This window comes from Paramormyrops kingsleyae, chromosome 21 (assembly GCF_048594095.1).
Source record: "Paramormyrops kingsleyae isolate MSU_618 chromosome 21, PKINGS_0.4, whole genome shotgun sequence".
Lineage (NCBI taxonomy): Eukaryota > Metazoa > Chordata > Actinopteri > Osteoglossiformes > Mormyridae > Paramormyrops > Paramormyrops kingsleyae.
The window spans coordinates 20,697,163-20,710,397 of record NC_132817.1 but is presented as its reverse complement, the minus strand read 5'-3'; the positions used below and the strand labels follow the sequence as shown (position 1 = coordinate 20,710,397).

The 13,235-nt window shown below is 42.1% G+C and overlaps 1 protein-coding gene across 4 annotated transcripts in view; it reads right to left on the bottom strand.

Annotated features, from left to right (window-relative positions):
- The window catches only part of LOC111840987 (LIM/homeobox protein Lhx9), a 53,125-nt gene that overhangs the window by 27,519 nt on the left and 12,371 nt on the right, over nt 1-13,235 (bottom strand). Inside the window, exon 1 of one of the 4 annotated variants that reach the window (XM_072704346.1) lies at nt 8,124-8,198. The exons of the other annotated variants lie outside the window; for them this stretch is intronic. The gene's annotated coding sequence lies outside the window, so the exon portion shown is untranslated. Of the gene's footprint in view, nt 1-8,123; nt 8,199-13,235 lie in introns of those variants that run through there. 4 annotated transcript variants of the gene reach the window in all.

Genomic DNA, 13,235 nt, shown 5'->3' with positions numbered 1-13,235 from the left:
TAACAATTAACTTTATGAAAATATGCATATATCAGCACACTTATTTTGTAAAACAGAATTTGAGCAGGTGATACACAATTTATTATTAATACTCAATTATGCAGATACAAGCTTTCAATTTGTTATGGAAGCTATTACTGATATTGTCTTCATTTTAAATTTATGCATATGCATATTGAACCAATGCTGGACAAGTCATTTAAGAGAATGCATTTGTAATACAAAAAAAAAACACTCTAAAAATGCCTACAAAGCTCCATCAAGACGGAAAGCAAACACACCTGCACAATCACTCCTTTGTTCAAGCATGTTTGGGTTTGAATCATGTTGCATCATTGTAAGCAGCTTAACATTGAAATCCCTTTGACTTTTATCTTTAATTCTGACAGTATAAGACCACCGGCTAATTAGGCGACGCTGGTTACATCACAGACTGAGCTAGAGTGATATATGGACCAGGAAAGTGTAGATTACCAGGTCCTCACTTTCCTTGGAACTCTTGAAGAGCTCACCACCTTTTTCAGACATTCAGGCACGGCCAGTTTGCATCATGCATTTCAGACGTCCTCAGGACCTGCGTTAATCTGAGGAAGTCATAGTGATACAGTGGAATCTGTCTTTATGACTTGAGTTTAAGTTCTGCTGCATGGTTAACCTGTCAAACAACCTTCCACTTCTTGCACCAAGGTGTTCAACTCTCCTGCAATATAACTCCGAAAATACAATATATAAGTTATAACTCAGTGCAGTGATAGCCAGCTATTTTATGACCAGAATAAAGTGTGACATATAAATGTGTGATATACATTATATATATATGGTTGTAGGATTGTATGCAAAGTTTAGATCTTGCTGCAGAGTCCTGAGAGAGCAGACAGAGCTCTTGGTGGTTGTGTTGCATGCGGCTATAAGATGTCTGTGGTAGAGATGCTCATTTCACCCCTAAAATGGGCATCAAACCCAGACCAGCTCCGACTGGGCATATGGAGGATAAAGCCTGGAGGAAAAGGAACTCAGCTTTTGTAAATCTTTTAAGATGGGCTCCATAAGATCATGAAATCGGATTATACGAGATCTCTGCTCTCCCCTCCTCTAACTTTAATCCGCACTCAGTGAAATTTCACTCTGAATTTCTGAATATCTTTAAAAATTTCAATTTGGGTTTAATTTTGTTGCTTGAACTGAAGGTTAAGCGAGTTTATAGCAGAGAAAACACACAGCATCTGCGGAATAGTAAATAGCTGTACCTTTGTCTGGAGGATGGTTAACACTATAGAGAGTGACCAGCGAGAGCGAGAGACTTTATGACAGTGTGGGACCACAATGTTCCATCTCTCCTGGGTTCACACGTTCAGTCCAGTTAGGATGTTTTGTCCCATTGCTACTGAATCCATGGCAAATCCTAAAAGCAACTTGAACACATGACTAAAATGTAAAGGGTTTTCATAACGCGGATACAGGAATACATTGTTTACGTTTACTACACCATGTGTACCCAGCCGGCGATCTTGGTACTGATCCCACACGCAACATATGGGACATTTCCTAGCAGTAAACACACTAGAATTGTCACAACTTTCGCTTGGTTGCCATAGAAGAATTTTACAATAAGCATTACAAACAAACAAACAGTTTTAAAATTCAGTGTGTTAAACATAGCTAAAACCTACAACTTGCGCGGAATATTTCACAACGTTTAAAACTGATGGAGAATTGCGAGTAATTCAGGTTTGACTTGAGCTGAGGAGGGCTGTAGACAATGAACTAATCAAACGGGTCTGAGAAACATCGGTCAGTGCAGGAGAGACACTAGATACCTTGCTAATCGTGAGTGGAGATTCGGCGCCTACAAAGTAGCTAGGCAAGGGCACTGTCAGACTGGGAACAGCTGATCCCGCTTGGAATCCTCCAAAATTCTGCCCCGAGAAATGGTGCCTTCATTGCTCATAATAAAAGTCCAAAATTACTGCAAGGCTGCTTAGCTGAAACTTTTCACCCGAGCTGATGCTGCTTCACAATTTTTACCAGTTGCTGAAATTTGGATGGAAGCACTTTATGCAAAGTTCTAGGATGGCCAGTCTGCATTAATACAGCCGACCGAAGTGTGGTGTTTCCTTGCAACTTGATTTTTGTTGTCTGTGGTGTTTCTATTTTTTGTGTGTTCTTTATTAATACATTATATGTGATGATACACAGGACAGAATTAAAATGTTTTTTTAACCATATAAGGAACAGTTGTGATATGTATGCTGAATAAATATAAAATGTATATTTCTTTATTTTATGAGCAATTAATAAGTGACTACTTGCAAATATTATGTCTTAAGGTAGAAATATGCTCCCGCGCTACGAAATTTCGGCTTTACGATGGGTGACCGTTCTGCACTTTCTGTACGTCATTCAAGAAACTACATGACATATTCAAACACTTTGTTATAAAATAGGCTTTGTCTTGATGATTTTGCCCAACTGTAAGTGTTCTAAGCATGTTTAAGGCAGGCTAGGCTATGATGTTTGTTAGCCCATCATACCCTGGGAAGAGGTTGTATTTGTTATATTTGTTTAGTGCTTTAGTGAACGAACACCATATTACGTATTAATATTAACTCCCATCGATGGACATATTCAAATGCACGTATCTTAGTATTTCTTCTTCTTCCATAACAGCAGGATCACGCAATATGATAATATCCCTGGGAATGACTAAAGACCTGGGTTAATTATCCATTAATTATAAGGTTTATTATTAAAGTTTAACTCCACGGTTGTGTAAAATACATTACTGAAAAGAAAGATCATCTAGGATGTAGGGTTAATGATCGTTACTTAATGACCGAAGGCAGGGGAGTTGATGTATAGCAGCAGGGGCACGGAGTGGCACCTTGTGTAGCTGATACCTACAGAATGTATAAACATGAATGAGTGAGCTTTGAGTGGACGCTGAACAAAGGTGATTAAGACTGGATTTACAAAGTACAACACCACAGAAAGCTAGAGATGTTCTCTAATCTTTGACGTACAGTTCGCATTTTCTTCAGAATGTCACAGTAACGAGGGTGCCGGTAGTTATCAGTTGTTTGCCTGATGTCTTGAGGTTTACAGCAGAGCATTTTGCCCCCCCCCCCATCCCATTCAGGGCGTACCCTTGTCTTCCCATGCTTCCTGGGATAGGCTCCAGGCTCTTCGCAGTACTGGATAAGCGGCCGTAAGATGAATGGACGGAGGGAATTAACATAGCGACAAATAAATAGCAGCTATCCCGCTCAAGATTACGCGGAAGCACCAGAATATGGAATGCTATCAAAGATGATGAGAAATGGCCCATCTCTCTGGTCAGAGGGTGTTTTTTTTGCAACTGGGCGCTCTGGCTATAACCCCTTCAGAGTGACATCAGTAAGTTGTTCCAGAGCAGAGGGGCAACGAACATAACGAAGACTGTGAAGTAGCGACTGTGTCCTCCGACAGCACCGTTTATGGGTAAGATGCCTTTTCCCTGTATTATGGCTAAGGCTTACCCTTTTCCTTGAAGCCATAAAGGGTCCATTCACTTGTCTCATTATCAGGATTATGCATCCCTTCCTTTTTTGTTGCACTGCATAGAGACCCCCCCCGTGAAGTTAGCCAGCATATGGCAGTTAAGGCCCAGTGTCTACAGGGCCCTTTTGTTTATCTTGTTATTGTTGTTGAGCGTAATGACAGTTGTAGGCCGTAGATCAGGGTGGAGGGGTTATCCTACCCAAGGGAGCAGCTAGAGACGGGAGGGGAGGGGGTGGGAGAGGAGCAGAAGAGCGTGGATTATGGAAATATGAATTGATTTTTTTTCTCCCTCTCTCTTACAGGCAATGTGGCCTGCTCCAGTAGAATAGGACTCAAAGGAGAACAGACTGGAAGCTGGCACACCAGGACTGTGAAGTACGAACAAAAAAAAAAAAAAAATGATGAGCCTGAGAGTGAAGTCGCGGCCGAGCCCAGCTGCCGCTCAGGGAGACGAAGGCGCACATTTGAATGGTAAAGAGACCGTTTGCAAATGAAGCCAACAGATGGACATCCGTCCACTTTCCTTAAGAATCTCCACCCCGGCCTCAGAAGGAGTTTTATAACCTGCCTCAGTCAGGCTCACTTGTGCTTTTATAGTTTTTGGGACTGACAGTAATCCACCAAACTTAAGTTACATTATGACAATTTATTTTGTTTTCTCAATATATGAACATCAGTCATACTATCTGAGTATAAGCTAAAATCCAATTTATGTTTATTGCTACAAGCACATTGCTAAACTGGGGAGCATATGGACTGTAGCTTCCCTATGTATCCATGGCTTATTGGATGTTAAAAGTAAAAAAAAAAAAAAAAAAAAGAAAAGTTTATATATATATATATATATATATATATATATATATATATATATATATATATATATATATATATATATATATAAAAACGTAGGCCATCTAAAGGCGGGAAGCTGACGTTCCGTTGTTTGTGTACAAACTGTAGCATTGGGCTGACACCGTGACTGGATGCCCTCGCTCAGATAGCGTGGAATTCATAGTGCACGACGCCGGGGAAGTGGAGCGAGAAGATCCGGACAATATGGAACATCAGGGACGTGATGTCTGTCTTTTAAGGGTTTAACGCGGACTGCCCCCCCTCGGAAAGTACTGAGGGATGAGAGAGGGATCGTTTTTCTCCTTCACTGCACGCTGACAGCGTGTCGGCAGTGTAGGTCTGATGGAAGGTATGTGGGCACCTGCCCCCCCCCCCACACTCATTCTCCAGGCTCGGAGTGGTCTTCGCGGTGAACCCAGCTAGGCGGCCTTGGCCTTCATGCCAGAGCCGGTCAAGTCTTCCCTGAATCCCACTGTCGCTCATGGGTCTTGATTAAAGCAACCCAAGGGCTGCGATCCTCAGAGAGGACAAATCTGGCCCCATGTCAAGAATGAGGGCTCCAGTCTGATGGCTAACAAGCCACGTTCAACCATACAGCATGACAAATTATATTTCACTCCTATAAACGCCAAACATCCATGACATTTTACATGCTAAAATGCACATTTAAACATGCTGCCTTATCATACACGCAAACAGTTAACTCGAAAATGATCTTATGTCTTTGCTAGTTATAATTTTGCTTGAAGAATGGGGCTTTATGCACGAATTCAGATTTGGGACAGCGGTTTTCCATATCACCCAACGTTTGAAGGAGTTCAGCTACACACTCCGTTTATTGGCCGGAATTCAATCTTCTAAATTGGCTCGTTTTTCTTCTCCTTAACGTATGTGACGCTGCTGTGCTCTGTGAGAAGAGAGAAGGTCACGGCTGATCTTCACTGTGGAGACCCCCCCCCCCCCCCCCAGCAAACATACACAAACTGCCTAGCCACACTGCGCACACGTGCAGTCGTCTCGTCTGCTGGGAGGCAGCAAACCTGCAGTAACGGCGCCGATGCGACACGCCCCCCGCTTCCGGGAACAGGTGACTGCAGGCCTGGCTGTGCCGCTCTGCCAGCCCTGAGAACTCAAAGGGGCATGGAGGACTTACTCATGCTGCGTGCCGCGAAACAAAGAGGGCATTGTCGCTCCGCAAGGAGACCCCGGCAGATCTGCACTGCAGGGGCACCGCGAGACGCTCGTTTCCGAGGGGAGGGGGCTTAAACGGGGAAAACCCTTGAGGCTACTTGGCCCCCAATTAATGATCCTTTTGGCTTAGCATCGCCGGCATATGCGGGAAAATCTCCCCCTGGCCCCAAGGAATACGATTTCTCAAAAAAAAAAAAAAAACTCCACTTATTATGGGTCAGAGAAAAGAGGCTGGCAAGATATTTTGTGCTGGAATATCCCTCCTGCCATTTAAATATATGTGGCTCTTCACTGGTTCAAACTAATTGGATTTTTTCGGGAATTTAGATAATTACCCTGTTACCGTGGCAGCTTTTTATATCCCGATCAGTCTGGTCGTCTGCCGTGCCAGAGTGCTGACGTGCAGCAAGCGTGCATACTGTATGGGGTTCACGTGAAGACACGCGTCGCCCTGGCTCTTGGTGAGGCACGTTAGGATGTGGGGTGGGGGGGTGACTAATTGGGAGCCATTATTGATCTGCATGGAGACAGCTAGCTCCGTCAGGGGAGTGGCTGCCAACGATGCTGACCCCCCCCCCCTTCCCCCCGGCTGTCCCTGGGCCCACCGGCCGGCTGGGTCTTAAAGAGAGCAAAGACTTAGAGGCGGAATTCCCAGGTGGACCCATCCCACCATCAGGGGAGAGAGGTGAGTGCCTGCAAGGATATCATTTTCGGTTTCTAAACAGAATTAACAACCGAATATAACAGAGAGGTGGAGCACATATAAAGTGAAAGTGATGCTGGCTGAGGGGTGGGGGTGTATAAGGAGGCGAACCAGTGGACGGGTGGGGGGGGGGGGTGTGGGTGCGGTGGGCCACAGACATCATTTTGACAGCTGGCAATGCACATCATCCAGAAGATGGGAATAGAACAGTTATCTGTTTGCACGGCACGTTGGTACAATGGCGAGGGCCCTCCAGTGGAACACCCCCCCCACCCCCCCACCCCCTCGTAAAGCCACCGGGAGAGATGCTTTGCGGATAATAAACGGCTACGCCGGGCAATCCAGACAACCCTCTCCTGGGGGAGTCCTCCTGACTCTCCCAAACAAACAAACAAACAAACAGATAAATAAATAAATAAGCAGACAGAAAAACAAACAAACAAATAAATAGGCGAACAGGGGTTGATAGTTCCTGGTCCCGCTGTGGGACCCCAGCAGAATGAGAGTGCTGTCTCACTGAGTGATATTCCTGTCTCAACAACAAATAAATAATGCAATCTCACAGGTCACCCCCACCCCCCCCACAAACCCCCACCTCTACAGCCGCCCACACCCCGGCCCCCTGCGAGCTGGAAATGTACCGGCTGTTTTATATTCCTTTGTCTCGGGAAGCAGTTATAAAAAACGGTGGCGACGATTACACCACATCACCCTGCCGGTTCTCGTGCCCCTTCGGATCGTACACCGCGCGGATTACCGGCGTTAGCCCCGATTCGCCAGCGCCACTCGGAGGACAGCCCTCGTCCCGCATAGCGCTGGAGCCGCGACCAGGGGAGGTTCGCGTCTCATCAGCATAACCAGCGAGATGGAAAGGCTACTTTGCGCTTGGCTGAGCTTGGGGTTTCAATGGGTACTCTTGTTTTATGAATGACCATTTGTCTAAGGGCCCGGAGAAGGATGAAATCAATGGACCCCGACTCCCAATAAAGCAGCCAAAACTTTTCACCAAACTTTCTTCTGAATCCCTAAAACACCATTTCTTGTACATAAAAAAAACTTCATAAAAAGGTGTTAAAAGTTTGCGAGACAAGCAAGTCCCCTGTATAATTAGTTAAATGGCTAAGTATGTGATTTACATCAAACACTGCTGTTCTTGCCCAGAAATCATATGTTACCGACTCATAAAATTAACCCGGATCCTTCAGTAGGAGACAGAATCTTCCAAGTGCTGTGATATTTTTAAAGGAAGAATGGAATTAATAGTGTTTATTCATTTGCATGCCAAATAGGGCCACTTCGTGTAGGTTGGATCCCCAGTGTGAAGCCCGATTCTAGCCTTGCTTCTAATGAGCCGCATGATTAGTTTATCTTAGGACACGCTGTTGGTGAATTCAGATTTCTAAAGACGTAAACTTGGAAGGAAGGTGCCCGGAACACAGAGGAGACCTTTTTTTTTTGGAATTGTAGGTGGGGCCATGGCAGTTTGCGTCTGGCAGTAAGATGTTTTACTTGGAGAGAAACGGAATGGGCGCCATATGGATGACAAGCGTTGGAGCATATTGGTCTGCGTCTATAGTTAATGCTTAATAATAGTTCCACGCACAGAGAAGGCGCTCCCTTCTCATATCTGTGGCGGACTAACTGGTTTATCGTGACCCGGAACTCTTCAGTATCAACCCAAATGTACCGTATTTTGCAGTTTCTACCCCTAAATAATAATGTTGTGCGAACGGGGATGGCGCTCGGTTGGTTAAGCTGCACTGCAGTCGTTTGGCAAACATGTATATCACACATGGCGAATTCCATATGCTCGTGGTAAGGAGTCGCACTGGGTACTTACGGGAAGGTAATGCCCCTTAATGGCAGCCACCGTGTTGTTTCTGCTCTGGCCCCATCACAGAAAACAACCACTTTGTTTCCCTGTGACCTGACCGTCCAGTAAATTAATCACGACTGTTTATTTTAACTGTTGGTATCATGATACGACTGAGCTTTCAGGTCTCATTTTTCCCCATATTGCGTAACATTATCACCTCGATCGACTAGACGTATTTGTTCATCTTTATACCCAATCGATTTACTTAATAATGATTTAGCTGTACTTTGATAATTATATGCGGTAGTAAGTTCTATTTATTTTTCAAGGAACATGGAGGATCGGAAAATTATTTTCATCATTTAGACAGACAACCAGCACAGGTATCTATAGATACAATGTATTTGAAAAGTTAAAATTTCTTACATAGTTCATAAATTTAATAAATAATGCAGTATGCTTAGCACGAGTCTAAATATATTTAGAGTTATTGTTTTAAAGAATGGCTGTTTGACAGCTGTCCACATGCCATGCTATCCGCATGGCAAAGAATATTATGTATATAAAAATATGCGTGTGTGTGTGTGTGTGTGTGACGTTTAGAAATCGACGGGGGAAATTCTACTGTTGCCATCTAGTGGAAAAAGGGCAACTGAGCGGAATCTTTTTTATATAAAGAAATAAACCCTATATTTTTGCTTTTCCTGTGATAGACGCCTCATACTGCAACTATTTATTACAATTAGCCTGCAACTTATTTGTATAATTTATAGTAGGCCTAATTTATCATGCCAAACATCTGATTAAAAAACAAAACTCAATCAGTAAATATATTGTGCAACAATTATTTTATCTCAGATGAAGTTCTGCACGTACCGTGTTTGCATTTTAGCTTCATTTAGGTGATCGGAAATACATAATTTGCCTGTGCTTTTAACATAAGAAAGCTAACCGCCGAAGCTCATAAAGATGCAGCATCTGCATTTCTTGTACAAGTTTCTGAATCTGGACCTATCTGCGCTTTTCCTTTTTCACGTGTTCACGAATCTTAATGACTTTGCGTTTCATTTATTACAAATAAGGTGCACTCCCTTGACAAAAAAACCCGCACGTCTGGTGTATATGATTATAACATATTTCTCTTTGTATGCAGTGACAGTATGAGATCATTTTAAATACCTCTAGATCACTTATGAAGTATCATGCAAGTCATATTAAAATGATAAAAAAACAATAAAATAACCAGGAAAAAATAACGGGAATAAAATCATTCGTATACGTATTTACTTAAATTATTTCAATTTGAATGTGACTGCAAAGAGCTTTGTCGTTTATGAAACGATCTTATTGGTGGGTGATGGGGCTTCCGATCCACTTGATGGACTGCAGTCAACGTTGCCCGTCTTTGCAGCGCGGCTCGGCTGCCTTTTGTTTTTCCTCGTTATGCGGGTACTGGCAGGGAAGCCGGGCTACGCGGCGCTAATTATGCGAGCGCTCTGCTGCCAATTAGTCGAAGGTTTCCCTTGTCCCTCTCGTTGAACGTTACATGGTAATTCATTTGACACATGATGTATAAAATGCATTATGCATCCTGAGCAGTTTGCATGGTTTGCTTCATTCATGATACGCTAACGTACAAGAAATCGTGTCAGCCAGTGTCGGCCGCGTGGACCGTATTTTAGGGCCCTCCCAAGTGCCTTGTTTTGCTTCCTATTAAATACACTGCTGACATTATTCATTTACTAAGGCGTGAACCATAAAGAATCCTTCAAGTAACAGATAAAGATTATAAAAATCTTCGCTCCCATATATGTAACATATATAATGTTAGTGCACGGAACGGTTTTCATGAATAATTCCCCTGTTTTTTTAACTTCTAATAAAACATTAAATCCCGTTTAACTGCTTAGGTGCTGGGACTAATATTATCACCTACCCTTGTACAATTATTCAAATTGGGACAGTTTTGTACGTGCTTTTTGTAACAGAAAAGTCTGCGTAGGTTGAAAGGTTCAAAGACTTGCAAATTGTGTGTTTTTTTCCTCCATCATATTTGATTATTTGCATGAATATCTACTAGAATTTTACTTAAATACACACAAAGCGCAGTCATGGATTTTATGTGATTTTGTTTACATCAACGTTAAAATAATCCAATCATGCACCAGACATAATTTTCTGATTAGTTCCTTTATGATACAGTTTGAAACAATTTTGGAATATCTTTGTTATCAACAAAGGTTTCTTTTTTTTACCTCCCAATCCGCCCGGATTTTCATGTGGATTTACACATTTGCATAGACACTACTGAAAATCACAGGCTTGCAACCTTTGAGATTCACATAGGTGTATGAAGGAGTTAATATGTGGACGAATGGTTTGGACACGCAGCGGCTAAGTGTGCCCATAGAGCAATAGAGCACGCTGTGAATCTTTTAAGATGATATATGCTTGGTATCAGCGGATTTGGTAAGCATAAACACACCCACAACGCAAACAGTGAGGAGTGGGAGTGCGGAGTTTAATTTAAAAGTCAAGATGTTGATTTATTGCCCAGACCAGAAACACCGCATATTTTGTGATACTTACTGGATGTGGTGATAATTTGAGACTCACTGCTCACTTACGAATAATTCGTTTGGCTTTTAAATTAAAGATCAGTTGCTTCATTCTGGAATATAACGAGTCTGATGGCTGCTTGTAAAGTCAGGCTTCTTAAACAAGGATTATGTGTGTTTATACAAGCCTTCAAAAATGAAAAATAGGGGATTAAGAGCTGAGAAGAGAACATTTCAAAACAGCCAAAGAAGATAATGATACGACTTCAGTTATTTTGTATACTTTCCTCCCGAAATTTAGTTGTTTTGAATCTAAAACATGGTTCAATAATTGCTGTTTATGGGTTAATGTATATAACCATATTAAATATTTGAATAAAAATATGGATTTAACATGTCTGACCAAGTTATAAAATAACTCTTATGAATGTCAAAACACGGCAGCGTTAAAAGCTCATTGTTTGAGGTTAATGGTCTTCAAGACTTTACTGCATCATGCATGGCTGCAGTCATGCTTCAAAACCGTATGGTTTTAGCTTGCAAATTCAGCTCTGCACATTTCATTGTGTCGTTAATGTTTTCTTGTTGTACTGTATGTTAATTCCAGTGTACAGACTTGCCCGTTGACCCACAGCATTACTAAATCTCCCAGCATCCCCTGGCATTCCGGCAAGAAAACCATTCCAACCATTAAACCTTTTTTTTGTGATTTATAAAACATATTTAAGCTACCAAAATTTTACATTATGCATCCATACGGTTTGTTTTTAAGTTGGTACTGCATTCTGACTTTTACTGGCTTAGTAAGAAGATGCGAGACCATAACTGGCATTATGAGAACTTTGTAATACTTTCACCAAAATAATTTTAAGCTCAAATTTTACAGGAAGATGGAGCTCAAAGTTAAATTGGCCCGCATTTTTGTAGCATACTGTACATAGCTTACCCACATTCAGACCTATGGTCTTTTTTTTGCGTTTTCCAAATTCCATTTAGTACATTTTTCTTTGTATATGCAATTAAATATGAGACAAAAATCTGTCCTAATGGTCAGAAAATACATGTATATCATAGAAAAACCAAACCAAAAAAGGCATTTAAAAATTTTCCTGATTTTGTTTTGTTTAAATATCAGCAAAGAAATCAACCATTAATACCAGTGCGGACCAGCCACCATTATAGAAGATCCAGCGGGTGTCTGTATGCCAGGCTTAGAGGAAGCATTGCGTCAGCATGGATATATTTTTTGCAGGGTTACATTCAAAATGCAGTTGTTCTCCATCTCTGTGTATAATATCTACTTTAATATGGGGGGGGGACTTTACACAAGCAGCATGAAAAAGCACATTTAAGTTTCATTGCATCCTTCTGCTGTGCATTATTTTTGTCAGTGTGCTCATGTGGTTCTCCGTTTGGTGTGCTGAGCTCATGTGGTTCTCCGTTTGGTGTGCTGAGCTCATGTGGTTCTCCGTTTGGTGTGCTGAGCTCATGTGGTTCTCCGTTTGGTGTGCTGAGCTCATGTGGTTCTCCGTTTGGTGTGCTGAGCTCATGTGGTTCTCCGTTTGGTGTGCTGTTCTGTTCTCTGGTTAATACTGCAAAATAGTTGTAATCCAGGTTATGTGCCTGCGAATGATGTATTTTAAAAAAAAATAAATGATCATTCATGATAATGCGCCTGTGAATATGCCAGGATCTCTGCCAGTGCAACACAAGTTAAAGGCAGCTTTCAATGGATGTCATTGTATTTATTTCATTGCATTTATTGCAACACATTTATTTAATTCAGCTGTGTGATCTGATCTGTCATCATCCAGCACATGTACTTCTGATGTTTTCATAACAGGCCTCAACTTTACGGCACAAATATTCAGCACAACTTTTTAAGTAACCCCCCCCCCCCAACTTCCACCACCAGAGTACTGGCAATGGGCACAGCAAAAAAAAAAAAAAAAAAAGTTAAGAGTTCTGCATTTTCTTCACCTGGCATTTATTGGATTTAAAAAAAAATAAAAAAGGGCTAAAACTGGAAAAACATGCAGACAATTTTCGCCGTAAGAAAGCCTAAAAGTGACGGGCAGCCGCTGGACAGAGTGCGCAAGTCGGAGACCGCGTTTTCAGTGGGCTGTCACGGTGCCGTGATGCGAACGCCGCAGAGAACATCGCCCAGGACTCAGTCGCCCTCGGTGCGCTAAAAAAAGCCTGGCAAAGTATTTGTTTTTAGACTTAAAAGTGTGAAATGTACTGCAGTGTTGGCACCAACTGTGCCACAACTGCTGCCCGTACCCACCCAAAGAACATTACTGTGATCTTTACAAACATGCTCATTTTTCTTTAGAAAGGGTATTTATGAAGCTCACCACGTGTGCGTGCATTAAAGGAATAAAAGGCCTTTTAACTGACGTCGAAGGAATTAGGACTTTTACAGTTGCTTAGGGAACATTTAGATTGTTACACAATGATTTTTTTAGTCCTCAGACTCACATCCAAGCAGCTACAAAACTGTTCAGTCAGAGCAGAGCAGTTTCTTTTAACTCCTGTTGTGCTTTCAGATTTCTTCTGCCTTTCACAGGGGACCGAA